The 14,637-nt window shown below is 43.3% G+C and overlaps 1 long non-coding RNA gene across 1 annotated transcript in view; it reads right to left on the bottom strand.

Moving 5' to 3' along the window:
* LOC112626825 overlaps nucleotides 1-12,899 on the bottom strand; it is a 74,558-nt gene extending 61,659 nt beyond the window's left edge. The window contains exon 1 of the long non-coding RNA XR_003119963.1: nucleotides 12,725-12,899. This is a non-coding gene — a long non-coding RNA (uncharacterized LOC112626825). The remainder of the gene's footprint in view (nucleotides 1-12,724) is intronic.
* Between the last annotated feature and the right edge of the window lie 1,738 nt (nucleotides 12,900-14,637).

Here is a 14,637-nt window from a genome sequence, read left to right as displayed (position 1 = left end):
TATAGTAGAAGGAGTAGGTTTGAAATGAGGAGGCCTGAAAGATATTGAGCTCAATCTGAGTGTGGAGGTGTGCTTGCTTCTTGGGGCCATACTGATGGAACATGCTCTGTGGGCAATTGCATTTGAGGAGTGCTCAGGAGCATGATCTGTATGGAGACAGAGCCTTACCCTTTTATCATAGTGAAGCAGTCACAACTATAAAAATTGATGAGAGTACCTAGGAAATGCAAGCTGGGTGAGAAGAAAAGAAGACCAGGCCGGGCGCGGTGGCTCAAGCCTGTAATCCCAGCACTTTGGGAGGCCGAGACGGGCGGATCACGAGGTCAGGAGATCAAGACCATCCTGGCTAACACAGTGAAACCCCGTCTCTACTAAAAAATACAAAAAACTAGCCGGGCAAGGTGGCGGGTGCCTGTAGTCCCAGCTACTCGGGAGGCTGAGGCAGGAGAATGGCGCAAACCCGGGAGGTGGAGGTTGCAGTGAGCTGAGATCCGGCCACTGCACTCCAGCCTGGGCGACAGAGCCAGACTCCGTCTCAAAAAATAAAAAATAAAAATAAAAAAGAAGACCAAAAGCAGGACTCCCTGCCACATATACCAACAGTTGAGGGCAAACAGAGGACCAACAGACAGAGCTTTCCTTACATCTTTACAGGGAATATTCTCTCCTTTAGATTTAAAGCAACAGCCATAGCAATTCGCCATAAGATATTCAAAGGCAATTTCGCCTTGCTCTAAATAATAATAATAATACAGATATTTAAAGGAAAAAATCTTAAATTTTCTTTTCCTTTTTTTTTTTTTTTTTGAGACCAAGTTTCACTCTTGTCACCCAGGCTGGAGTGCAATGGGGCGATCTCGGCTCACTGCACCTCTGCCTCCCAGGTTCAAGCCATTCTCCTGCCTCAGCCTCCCAAGTAGCTGGGATTACAGGCACCTGCCACCATGCCCAGTTAACTTTGTATTTTTAGTAGAGATGGGGTTCTACCATGTTGGCCAGGTTGGTCTCAAACTCCTGACCTCAGGTGATCCACCCGCCTTGGCCTCCCAAAGTTCTAGGATTACAGGCGTGAGCCACTGTGCTTGTCCAAATGTTGAATTTTCTAATGAAAGAAATGATGCTTTCTTATCTGTAAATAAATTAGTAAGAGACGGTTGACTATTTAGATGTCAGAAACAACATCTGTTTCTCTTCCACTTGGAGGGTCTCCGGGGTGAGTTGGAGATAAAGAATATAGACCCAGTTGTCTTACATTTTCCAAACACATTGCTACCCATTTTAACTTACATGTACAGTTTCCCTCCAGATAAAAAAAAAAAGCAATCTACATTCTACCAGAGAATATTTGAAAAGGCTTAAGCTATCAAATGCTGACCATACACATCAAAAAATGAGATGGTTGAGCTAGATCCTATGGGCTGATGGCTGGCATTAGGCACACCACTCCCTGGCTCACACATTCCCATCAGGAAAACATTTTTGAGCTTGTATCCCCATATTCACATGTGTCAATGTTATCCTGGTACTATAAAGCTAACAAATCATATATATTATAAAACACACTCTGAGATGTGTGTGTGTGTGTGTATATATATTATTTATTTATTTGTTTATTTATTTTGAGACAGAGTTTCACTCTGCCACCCAGGCTGGAGTGCAGTGGAGTGATCTCGGCTCACTGCAACCTCTGCCTCCCAAATTCAAGTGATTCTCCTGCCTTAGCCTTCAAGTAACTGGGATTACAGGCCTCACCACCATGCCCAGCTTTGTTCTTAATAGAGAACAAAGTTTCACCTTGTTGATCAGGTTGGTCTCGAACTCCTGACCTTAGGTGATCCGCCTGCCTCGGCCTCCCAAAGTGCTGGAATTATGGGCCTGAGCAACTGCACCCGGCCGACTCTGAGATATTTTAAACACAAAGGATATGCAATAAATAGAAACAGGCATTCTACTATTTCTCTCCCACTCTCCAACAGATTGTCTTATTTATCCTTGGGAGTGTCTGTCTCACTTTTGAATTCCCCAAATAAAAGAGATAATTTGACTACTCCTTCACATAGGAAAAAATGTTTTGCATTGCTATTATTCTGAAAATGATGTTGGTTACTCTTTTTTTTTTTTTTTTTTTTTTAGACAGGATCTCACTCTATTGCCCAGGCTGGAGTGCAGTGGTGCAATCTCGGCTCACTGCAAGCTCCGTCTCCTGGGCTCAAGTGATCCTTCCACCTCAGCCTCCAGAGTAGCTGGGACCACAGGCATGGGCCACCATGCCCAGGTAATTTTGGTATTTTTTGTAGAGGCAAGGTTTCGCCCAAGCTGGTCTCAAACTCATGAACTCAAGCGATCCACCCACCTCGGCCTCTCAAAGTGCTGGGACTATAGGCGTGAGCCACTGTGCCCAGCTGGTTACTCTTTTTCAAAGACATTTATCACACATGAAAATGCAGAGTTAGAAATAATTAAGAGTTTAATTTAAAAATTACCTGTGGCATGTGAAATGGAAATTAGGAACTCATTTTTTTCTGCAAGTTTACCCCATCCCCCAACATCCCTAACCCCTAGAATGACTAGTTTATTCTTAATCTGTATAATTTTGTCATTCTGAGAATGTTATATGCATGGAATCATACAGTATTCATACAGCAAATTCGTACAATAACATTGACTTTCAAGATTGACTTTTTTCACTCAGTATAACGTCCTTGAGATTCATCTGAGTTGTGTCATGTATCAATAGTTGGTTCTCTTTTTATTACTGAGTAGTATTCCATGGTAGGGGCGTACCACAGTCTGTTTAATCATTTGCCTATTATAGGACATTTTAGTTGTTTCCTGCTTTTAGCTATTGCAAGTAAAGCTGCTGTGAACCATTGTATACAGGTTGTTGTGTGGACATCAGTTTTTATTTATTTGGGATAAATGCTCAAAGTACAATTGTTGAGTAATATGATAAGTATATACTTTTTTTAGAAACTGCCAAACTTACATTTCCACCAGCAATGTTACAAGATACCCAGAAGAAACTCAATTTTAACTGGATTATGTATCTAGAGGGAGCTGACTTTTCTGTAGGAGCAGACTGCCTCTCTCCTTACTTTCTAACTTCTAATCAACAACTGCGGAGTTTGGAAAAACTCTAAAATGAGCAACAATGAGTTTGAGTAAAACACTTTCTTCTTAAATGATGATTTTTATCGTACGTGTATCCTCTCTATATTGCCTGTTAACGAGTCTGATTCTTTCAAATCATAGTATATATTTTTTCTTTCAAAGAAAACAGCCCTATCTACTTGAAATACAGGTGGTTTTTCTTTGAACTTAACATTGATGGAAGTGCACAATATCCTATTTGTCCTATTCTTGATGCTAATTAGATTTCCTAAATCTCATCTCATGATGCCAGTATTTTGGTCATGAGACTGTTAATATTATCTATTTCTTTTTCTTTTTTAAAATGTAATGCCTGGCATCTTCAAAGATAAATATAATGGGAGACAAAATTTTTATTTTTATTTTATTTTATTTTTTTGAAATGGAGTCTTGCACTGTCTCCAGGATAGAGTTCAGTGGCGTGATCTCGGCTCACTGCAACCTCCGCCTCCCAGGCTCAAGTGATTCGCCTGCCTCAGCCTCCTCAGTAGCTGGGACTACAGGCCTGTGCCACCACACCTTGCTAATTTTTGTATTTTTAGTAGAGACAGGGTTTCACCATGTTGGCCAGGCTGGTCTTGAACTCCTGACCTCAGGTGATCCACCTGCCTTGGCCTCCCAAAGTGCTGGGATTACAGGCATGAGCCACCATGCCCAGCCAATTTTTGTTCCTTTTTATCAAATTTATTTAAACAATTGAAGTCTGGAAATTAAATTAGACACTCCTCAAAAAACAAACTTCAAGTGACAAGGACTCGTTGCAGTGAAAGCAAGAGCCCACAGACCCTCATTCTCCTAAATTTGATTTGAAGTGAAAAGTTGCGGTGCTTTTCCATCTTTCCAGAAGTGAGTAGGATGCATGCAGATTTCTTCTCAGCCCCAGTTCCTGTAAAGAGTCATTACTTCTCTCCATCAGTCTTAGTGGGCTTACTCATAGGCCTGAGTCATGTATGACTCAGCAGAGCCTACGGCCAAAAAGGACTGTCCTCTGAATGGAGAACCCTCAGAGCCAGCCCGCCAAGAACCAAAGTACTCATATCCAGGAAGGGTCACTGTGGACAGAGACTTACTAGAATAGAGGCCCCTTGTCATCAGGGAGATGCTAAAGCCCAGAGTGCAAAAATTTCTGTTGGGCTCAGAAGCCCTGGTCACCTTGGCCTCTCTTCCTTTTCTCCTGACCTGTGTCCTGGGATTGGTGGTCTGGAGGTAGAGCCCACAGAAGGTCAGGAGACCGACGCGTTTTGAGCCTGTATGGTTAGGGTAGGTCAACCTGAAGTAATAAATAGACCCAAACATATAGTTTCTCAGCACGATGGAAGTTTATTTCTTGCTCACCTCACATTATAGCGGAATTGAAAAATCATGTAGACAAACAGAGATGTGGCTGGGAGGGAGGGCTCTACTCCAGACAGTCACCCTGGGACTCAGGCTGATGGGGACCTTTAAAATCTGTCTTCCAGGAGAACACTTGGAGGAGGGCAGAGAAGGGGAGGCATTTCCATCTCAGTTAGACAGAAAGGGGGAAAGCACATGGATGAGTATGTCCAGGAGGACTTTATGAGCCCAAGCCAGAGGTGGTACACATCACTCGTGCTCACACTCTACCGGGAAAACCTAGTTTCATGTCATCTTATTTCCCTCCAACTACAAGGAAATCTGGGAGACAAGGCCTACTAGTGTGGCCAAAGAAGGGAAGATTTCTGGTGGCCAGAAGTGACCAATTATGCAGCAGTCTCCACCACAGAGCCCTTAGCACTCTGCTAGTACCTGTGAGGGCTTCTCATAAAGTGGGAAGGGGACCCCAGGGCCTGAGCACAGTGAATCTGCAGCCCAGGGGAGGTGTGTTTTCAGAGCTCAGACTCTGCCATGTCCCTCCCACAAGGTGTGAGAGAAGTAAGCAGCAGCCTCACCAGGCTGACTCCGCAGACAGAATCGCTGCTCTCTGGAAGGAAATTTCCTATCCCTAGGAAGCTAGGTAACTTTTCTATCAGAACAGAGGATCAATGGCAAAAATGAGTTCCAGGGAGATTGTAGAGCATTTGTTCATTCAGTCTGACTGCAGGGGTGGGTGATGGGAAGTCAGTTTAGTTGTACAAACAAAGGAGAATGAAACAGAGTCATGTCTGTCTTCAAAGGAGCCCAAGCACCTAACTCCAAAAGTGTAGGATGCCCTTGAAGTAAGTTCTTGCTGACAGATCACAGAAGCCGGGCGGGGGAAGGCTCTGATTGCTCCAACGTCAGAACAGGAACACTTGCATAGGTGCTTTCCTTTATTACAGCCCCACCCCCTGTAAAGGTAAAGAGCTGATGCGGAACCAGCGTGTGTAGACTCCCTTCCCCTCTGCCCTTGGCCCAAGGGCAACGGCACAAAATGGGATTAATTGGGATTATGGGGGCTTTGGCTGCTTGGCTGCTACTCAAGGATGAATGCTTAATTTATGTCTCAGTGGTCTTGACTCCTGCCTGATTAAACTGGCTCACTCAGGCCATCGTTTGCCAAGGACTTTCCTTTCAAAGGAGTGGCTACAGGTGGTGCTTTTATGTGACAGCTTTTTAGCTTTGATGTGGTACGTGGCATTAATGGATTGCTGCAATGCCGCCTTTCTCTCAGAAATAACTAAAAGCACAAACAAATTCAATGGCTTCTCCTTCCATCTTTCAGGGTTTTTCTTGTGACTATCGAAGTGTCAACAGGTGTGATTGTTCACAAGTATATACAAGGGCTGTGGAATTATTACTGGACAAGAGAATAGAGCATTTATTTGGAAAACATTCACCAAACAGAGATGTTAAGATTCAGAAATGCCTCCCCTCCTTTCAGCAACCCACTCCTCTGAATCAAAAGGTGCCCTTAGGCAGGCCTGAGGTTGATGGTGCCCTGAAGCTAATAGAGACAGGGACCCTCCTCCAGCTCTCCTGCACTGTTCCTTGCCAGGGCGCTTAGGATCCTCTCCTATGTTAGACCCCGTGTTAGACGGGAAGCTTCGTCTCTGAAGTTTGCTGCAGCTTGGGCCAAGCTTTGTTGTTATTTGCAGTGATGGGGAATGATGAGCAGCTTCTCTTCTATTGGGATTTAAACAGAGACTGTCCACAAACCTAAACTGGCTTATGGTTTTAGCCCATTTGATTGTTAACTTGGTTTACAAATATATTAAGCAGTTTTTTGGTTGACTTGATATTTCCTTATTGACTTGACCCTTGAAGTCAGTCAAAAGAGCCAAATGGATTTGGGTAAATCTTCCCTGCAGCATAAAGATTCTCATCCTTTTTCCAGCAGCCATATACACATCTTCATCAGCAAATAAGCTCTCGGACTGCATAAACGGAGTAGTTTTCTGTCTAAAAGGGATGTGTTTTGAGAAATTGTTGCCTATGACTTTCATGCTAGTTAAAACTAAAGGTTGTGGTTTTGAACTAAACTAACAGGACAGAGACCTGTACCTTAACTATATGATATTTCGTTAATTGAATTAATTAGTGTAATCCTAGAAACTTGTTTCCCAATATCAAATATTGCATACAAATTACTACAGAAATTATGACTCCCCTTGTTCTGTATTTGCGTGGTGTTATCTGGGATATACTTGGGAAATGCTAAAATGTATCAATATTATTTCTCCTAGTTTCATAGAAAAAGCAGCTACAGAACATACCTCATTAATGGGAGAGGTCTATCATATTAGAATCTGGAAAAAGTACAACAAAAAGTGTCCAAACTCTGCTTTTGATTAGGATTTCATAAGCTTAACAAACTTTATGGAAAATAGAATTATGAGCATAGTATGGTGTTAATGAAAAACGACTTTAACTTGGCCGGGCACGGTGGCTCACACCTGTAATCCCAGCACTTTGGGAGGCCAAGGCAGGCAGATTATAACATCAGGAGTTCGAGACCAGGCTGGCCGACATGGTGAAACCTGGTCTCTACTAAAAATACAAAAATTAGCCAGGAGTGGTGGCGGGTGCCTGTAATCCCAGCTATTCTGGAGGCTGAGGCAGGAGAATCGATTGAACTCGGGAGGCAGAGGTTGCAGTGAGCCGAGATCATGCCACCGCACTCCAGCCTGGGAGACAGAGCAAGACTCTGCCTCGAAAAAAAAAATGACTTTAACTTTTATAACATATTATAATATATATATAACATATTATATGTTATAATATAATAATATAATATATTATAACATATATATTATAATATGTTATAACGTATTATAATATATGTGTTATAATATAACATATTATTAATATCTCCCAGAAATACTTTGATTATAAAATTTAGGTTTTAGTCGAGTGGAGAGTGGAGGATAATAAAACTGATTGTGTAACTCAATCTGAATTTGAGAGACAGAGATCCTAGGGAAATAGATAAATGAGATCATATGAGTTTAGAAAGAAAATTAGGCAACTCCATCAAATCCAACTTAAAAGTCAGAGAGAACGTAAAGATGTTGCTAGGATTTCAAATTAGCAAAAGTGAGGGATGCCATCTGTCCTGAAATTTGATGAAGCCCCTCAGGGAAGATGTACCAAGGGAAGGAAAGGTTGCTGTAAGCATTATATGAAAATAACCCCAGGAAGTTTGGCTGAAAAATGTCCTTATCACTTGCCTGTCAGGGCGTAGTCAGTGTACACCCTCTTCTGCAGAGTAGATTCTTCCAAAAACGGGACCAGTTTGCAGACCTGGCCTACTGCTGTGCATGGAGACACAGCCAGAGTACCTGTCCTCAGGATGGCAGAGGTGGCGAAACCCACAAAATTTTCCAGTTGAAACCCATCTTTTACCGATGAGGAAACTGAGGCCCAGAGGGGAAATGAGCTTGCCTTGAGTACATGGTAAATCATTCCCAGTGCCCTTAGCTGATTTACAAAGAGCCAATTCACCCTGTCCACACTCTTCCCAAATGTAGGAAGTAAAACTACTCAGCTTTCTTGCTAAAGATAGATATTTAGTATAATCATCCAGAAATTATATCCCTGTCTTTAAGCAACTTTCATGCCTAAAGTACTCTAACCCTGAATCCACTAAAAGCCAGAACCAAACACTCTTAATCATATATGTTGTTTTGGAATTGTTCTCTAGTTAGGCCACAAAAGCCTACCTTGTGTTCCCATCTACTGCCTGTAGGCAGGAACCAGGTCCTTGCTTTTCTCTGGATCTCTCCCAGCAGAACCAATGTTACTAAATGAATAGTGTATGGATAGTTCTAGGTACCTCAATGCATAGCCCTTCACTGCCCAAGAAGCCCTCACTTGTCTAGATGTTGGCAGCCAGGGGATATAGAAGAAGACCCTGTGAAGCATTTTTAAAAGAGGGATTGATAGCTAGCTATCAGGAGCCCTTTCTACAAAATTTTGTTCTGAACTTGCAGCAAAGCTATGAATTTGCCTTACAGTAAAAAGAGGCATATTCATAGAAGGTAATAAAATTTCTGTTCTAGTTAATTGGCTGGGCGCAGTGGCTCACACCTGTAATACCAGCAGTTTGGGAAGCCAAGGCAGGTGGATCACCTGAGGTTAGGAGTTCAAGACCAGCCTGGCCAAAGTGGCCAAACCCCGTCTGTACTAAAAATTAGCCAGGGATGGTGGTGTGCCCCTGTAGTCCTAGCTACTCGGGAAGCTGAGACAGGAGAATGGTGTGAACCCGGGAGGCGGGGGTTGCCATGAACTGAGATTGCGCCAATGCACTCCAGCCTGGATGACAGAGTGTGACTCCATAAAAAAAAAGAAAAAGAAAAAAAAAAACTACCAAAAAAACTTCTGTTCTAGTTAATATTCTACTTCAAGATACTTTGCATATAAGAAAATTTCTTATATGTTCTTAAATGAGATTTTTTGCTTCGGTTTTGTTTTGCTTTATGAAATCATACTAGAAAGTTGAATATAAATTTCGAGTTTTGCGTTCATGCCTGGCCCTGGGTTAAAGATGTGAAATTGGCAAAACTGAATTATAGGCCCTTTAGGGTCTCGCAACCCCAGCCAAGCCCCCTCAGCAGCATCTCTTGCTGATCCCTTGGCTGTCCCTCACACCAACAGCTAAATATTTGCTAAATGAAATAGTGAAGGTGCTCGTCCCTGGCCCCAAATCCTGTAGCCAGGGCAGGAAGTGAGGTGTTGGGTCCTGTGAGTATGTTGAGGCCTTCAATAACCACATTAGGGATGTGTGGAGAGAGGAGTGCATTTTGTCTCCAGGAGGAGAACCTGCTAGGAACACAGACATTCAGTAGGCAGAACTGGGAAATTTGTCTACAAATCTGGCTTTGCAATTATTTGTAACTATCAACCTCTTTAGCCATGTAATTTCAATATTCTCCATGTGTCACCAGTAATTTCTCAGGTTATTCCTCCATTCCAGCACAGATCTGTCATGGAGGCAGTGCTGGGGATCAGTCAAGATGAGCCTGGGCTCTGAAGGCAATATCGTGCTACAACCTTGGACAACTTGCTTACCATCTCCGAGCTTGGTTCCCTCATCTAACCATCGGGGGCTACTAATATTTACTACTTCATGAAGTTATCATGAGGATAAAACTAGTGCATCAAAGCATTTAGGGCAATGCCTGGTATAGTAAGCCCTCAACAAACATTAGAAGAACAAACGCCATTATTTTGACATTTGAGAAGTGTTGTGTGAATGGCTGGATATGTTGATTCCAGTCACTGGAAGCAAGGGAGACTCCAATGTAAGGTTTGCTTTGCCTCATGCTGGCACTTAGACATTAATTTCATAAGCTGAAACACAGAATGGATCTTAAACATTAACCTAATATGCCAAGAAATAAAAATACTAATCAAAGTGGCAGAAATAGCATAAACCATAGATATTATCTTCGTGTAATTTTTAAAAATGGTTACAACAAAATTGATTCTTTTCATTACACATTTATGAAACTGAGCTGATTTCATGTGACCATACTGATTTTAATGTCTTCTTAGTATTTAGAAAATGTGAAACAACCTTCAATATGAACTATGACGTATAAGTTTATATCTTCACTCAGCATGAAGAAAAAGCAATTTTCTTTTTTTTTCTTCTTCTTCTTTCTTTTTTTTTTGCCAGGCTCTGATGTGGCACTTGGTTCTAGAGAAGGTTCTGGCTGTTGATACAACTCGAAAATCTGAGTTGATAGCGACAGAGGTTAAGTCTTCACATTGTGAGGTTCTATTGACTTTTCCTGCAGCCTTGCCCTTTATCCTTGTCTACACATTAGTTTGTGAGAAGCCTTCAAAAGGTAGAGCACTCATTAGTGGTTCCATAGTGGATGGTTATGTTCAGTTGTTATTTCTTTGTATGCCGCTATTGTCTAGGTTATATTATGCAGTGTGACAAGTGCTGTGGAGAGCAAATGAAAGGCAAGGTTTCAGCACGAGCAAAGCTTATGTTACAAAGAGAGGGTGTTTTGAAATGGCCTTATGACAGAGCAAAGCACTATGCCAGGTGTAGTTGAACAACGAGGAACAAAGCCGTCCTAACAAACAGCACCGGTCCATCTGGGAGGGGGCAGGAAGGGAGCAGAGGGAGCCCACTCTTCTAAAGTGACTCCTTGATAACAATTTAAAAGATATTATACTGGATAATGGTTTTTACAACTCTAATGGATATTACAAGAAGCAGTGACAGGTGGGATGTTAAAGCTCTGGAGAAGGAGATCCGGGGTGCCTCCTGCTTTTGAACTTCAAGATTGCCCCTCTTCCGACCGACAGTTTTAGATACTGACCCCAAGCTCCCTGCCTCCTAACGTTTGAAAATGGTCATGCCTGGCCGGGCACAGTGGCTCACGCCTATAATGCCAGCACCTTGGGAGGGCGAGGTGGGCAGATCACGAGGTCAAGAGTTTGAGACCAGCCTGGCCAACATGGTGAAACCCCGTCTCTACTAAACATACAAAAATTAGCTGGGCTTGGTGGCAGGTGCCTGTAATCCCAGCTCCTCGGGAGGCTGAGGAAGGAGAATCACTTGAAACTGGAAGGCAGAGGTTGCAGTGAGCTGAGATTGCACCACTGCACTGTAGCCTGGGCAAAAAGAGCAAAACTTCATCTGAAAAAAAAGAAAAGAAAAGAAAAAAGAAGAAAGAAAGAAAATGGTCATACCTTTAGACAATGGAACTCAAGCCTAAAAGAAGTTAGATTTCTTTCTAGTCTACCAGTAAGTTTGGAAAAAGTTGAGAAAGATGTGTAAAGTAATAAGCATATTAACCAGGGATGGTTGTTGTTTTTATTTGTAATATCCCCTTTAGAACAATGAGCCAAGAATGGCAATCACAATAGAAAAGACATCTCATGCACAGAAGACTAACTGGAGTTTTACGTGGGAGACTGGAGAGTCATTGCTAGCTTGTTGTATGAAGTAAGCAGGTGCTTTAATGAACTGTAGTATTTACTTCCAAAAATCTGGAATTTTCTTTGTTCTTATGCTTTATATTTCAAGCAAAGCTTTATTGCTATAGAGGAAGCAACAACATTCAGTAGCATGAAGTCAGCCTGTGGCATTCCCTACCTCTAGGGGTCAAAGAGCCTAACACTGTAGATGGATTTAAAAGAGGGCTAGATAATTCTGTGGCAAATATTAGCATTTACTGTCATGCATGTTAAAAAGACTGGTAATCAAATATCATGCCTCAGAGAGTGAATGAATACTGCCAGGGCAAGCCTTCTTTCTCCCGCTCCTCCCTCCCCATGCTCACATCTCCACTACAGGAAACACGACTGAGTTGATGGGAAGGGAAAATGCTCTTGCCATAGCTCATTGAAATCACACAATCCCCTGTGACTCAGGAACTAGGTGGGGAATTGGGAGGTACAAAGAGAGGAAAGTCAGGTTTCTCAGCCCTAGGATTCTGGCTGCTGCCCTTGAAGTTTCTCTGGACTGACAAGACTTTGAGGTCTGCTGGAAAGACAAGGCTTGATGACAACCTCCTAAGTCTGGGTAAGTCTTAGGCTTTTCCTGGAGGAGATGGCCCTCCTGAGAGGCTGCAGCACCCCCATATCATCTGGGATTCAGCCTCACTGTTATCCCGACCACCTGAGGAGGGGAGAAAACTGGCCGTCTTTGTTTTCTACTTTCTCCTTCCTTCCTGCTCTCTTCCCTTTTTCATCTTTTTCTTCCCTCTTCCTCCCTCTACAGTGAAGAAAGAACATCTGTTTCTCTTGCCGCTTCCCCTTAGAGGCGCCATAGGACCCCAGTGCCCATGAAGTCACTGGAAAATTCAGCTCTTTATTCCCCAGGCAAGAGGCTTGCTTAGAAAGTGTCTGGGCTGCAGGTCCTGGGTAGTGTCAAGATCAGTGGCCTCAGGGCCTTGGCTCTCCTCACTCCAGCATCTTCTCCCTTGCCCTCTCTACTTGACCCTTCCCTAACACACAGAAGAGCTCTGATATTTTCCAACAGTAAACACAACCAGTCAGACACCCCCCCGTACCCATGCGCTCCCCTAGCTGTTCTCTCTGTGCTCTCTGAGAGCCACGTTTCTCACCAGGCTGACCACAGAACGCTGTTTCTTTCCTGTATTCCATTCTCAGCTCAGTGGCTCGCTTCCATTTCCACTCCCTGCCCTCTGCTCTCATTAGCATCAACAATTACCTCCATGTGGTCCCAGCTGCTTTTATCTCTCTTCGTGAGACAGACCCCTCTCCTTCCCAAGCATCCAATTTTTCTTTGCCTGTGACACCTCACTCTTCTGGGTTTCTCCATGACTCCATCTTCTGTTCAGAGGTCTGGGCTCAGCCCTGGGACTCCTCTCCGTGTTTTCTCTCCCTAGGCAATCTCACCAGCCCACCACTTTCATACCACCTGTGCCGAGTTCTCCCAAGTGTGTATCTAAGCTCCTAACTCCTGTATCCAATGATGTCCTCCTATTGGATGCCTCAGACGCAACTCAATTGCAAACTGGCCGGACCTGAACTCTTCTGATCCCCCCAAATATCAGTAAACCAATTCAGACACCCTGAAACATGAGAGTCCCATTTCCCTTTCTCACTCTGTATATACACTTGATCCGCACGTCCTATCAATTCTACTCCTAAAACATCTCACAGTTTCACTCAGGTCTCTCAATTTGCTGCCACCACCTAAGTCCAAGTCACCCACATCCTACACCAGGACCACTGCAATAGCCTCACAGCTGGTCTCCTCACTTCTACTTTTGCCCTCGTTACACTGAATCCGTTCTTAAGTGGCACCCATTCTTCTATTTAGCAGTAGAGAGATGTGTTAGGACCTAAGTTCGACCATATGATTTGTCTGCCAAAAACTTACAAATTGCAATTGCAAATGGAATGCCTATGGGAAGTTGGTCCTGGCCAAGCTCCCATCACTTATGTGTCTCCAGTTTCCCTGCGGTGGCCCCTAACATCATTTCAATTCTACGCTCTCTCCCACCACGGGGCCTCCACAAGTTTGATCCCTCTGTCTGACATGCTCCTTCTCCCACTTTTGGCCTGACTTCTACCGATTTTTCTCAGGTTTCAGTGTAGATAACACTTCTCCATGGAGACTTTCCCCAGCCTCCCAACCTAAATGAGATTCTCCAATTAGGCTGTCTCTTAGTTCCTCGTCTTTTCCTTTGTTTAATTTATTGTAAATTATAAATATTGTGTGTATTTAACTGTTGACTGCCTTGTCCCCATAGGTTCCATGAGCAGGGATTATGCCTGTCTCACCATTACGGCCTGGGGCGTAGGTCTGTGTCTGCCGCCTAGCAGTGCTCTGTCTCTAGCTGTTAAAGAATGTGTACTAGTCAGGTCAGAACCGCCTGCTGGACATCACATGAGAGAAAAATAGGAGGCTGTCCCTACAAATAAGAACACTTAATTAATCATCTGAGCATTTGAGGTAGTGTTATTCTTTTCCTACCATACCATAAAATGAATTCTTATACCCTTTGTAATTATCAAACTCAGATGATAAAGTTCCTGAAAACCAAGTTTTCTCTTAATTATTAAATGTGCTACTATGTCCTCTCTGGGTGGACAGATTTGCAAGAACTTGAAAATGGGCGGCAGGGCAAGGTGGCTCACATCTGTAATCTCAGCACTATGGGAGGCTGAGGCGGGTGGGTCATGAGGTCAGGAGTTCGAGACCAGCCTGGCCAACATGATGAAATTTCACCTCTATGCCTCTACTGAAAATACAAAAATTAGCTGAGCATGGTGGCGTGCACCTGTAATCTCAGCTACTTAGGAGGCTGAGGCAGGAGAATCGCTTGAACCCGGGAGGCAGAGGTTGCAATGAGCTGAGGTCTCACCATTGCACTCCAACCTGGGCCACAGAGTGAGATTCTGTCAAAAAAAAAAAAAAAAGAAAGAAAGAAGAAAGAAAGAAAGAAAGAAAGAAAGAAAGAAAGAAAGAGAGAGAGAGAGAGAGAGAGAGAAAGAAAGAAAGAAAGAAAGAAAGAAAGAAAGAAAGAAAGAAAGAAAGAAAGAAAGAAAGAAAAGGAGGGAGGGAGAGAGGGAGGGAGGAAGGAAAGAAAGAAGGGAGGGAGAGAGGGAGGGAGG

This window comes from Theropithecus gelada, chromosome 6 (assembly GCF_003255815.1).
Source record: "Theropithecus gelada isolate Dixy chromosome 6, Tgel_1.0, whole genome shotgun sequence".
NCBI lineage: Eukaryota > Metazoa > Chordata > Mammalia > Primates > Cercopithecidae > Theropithecus > Theropithecus gelada.
Note: the sequence above shows the minus strand (reverse complement) of the source record. Positions and strands in the feature narration are given on the sequence as shown.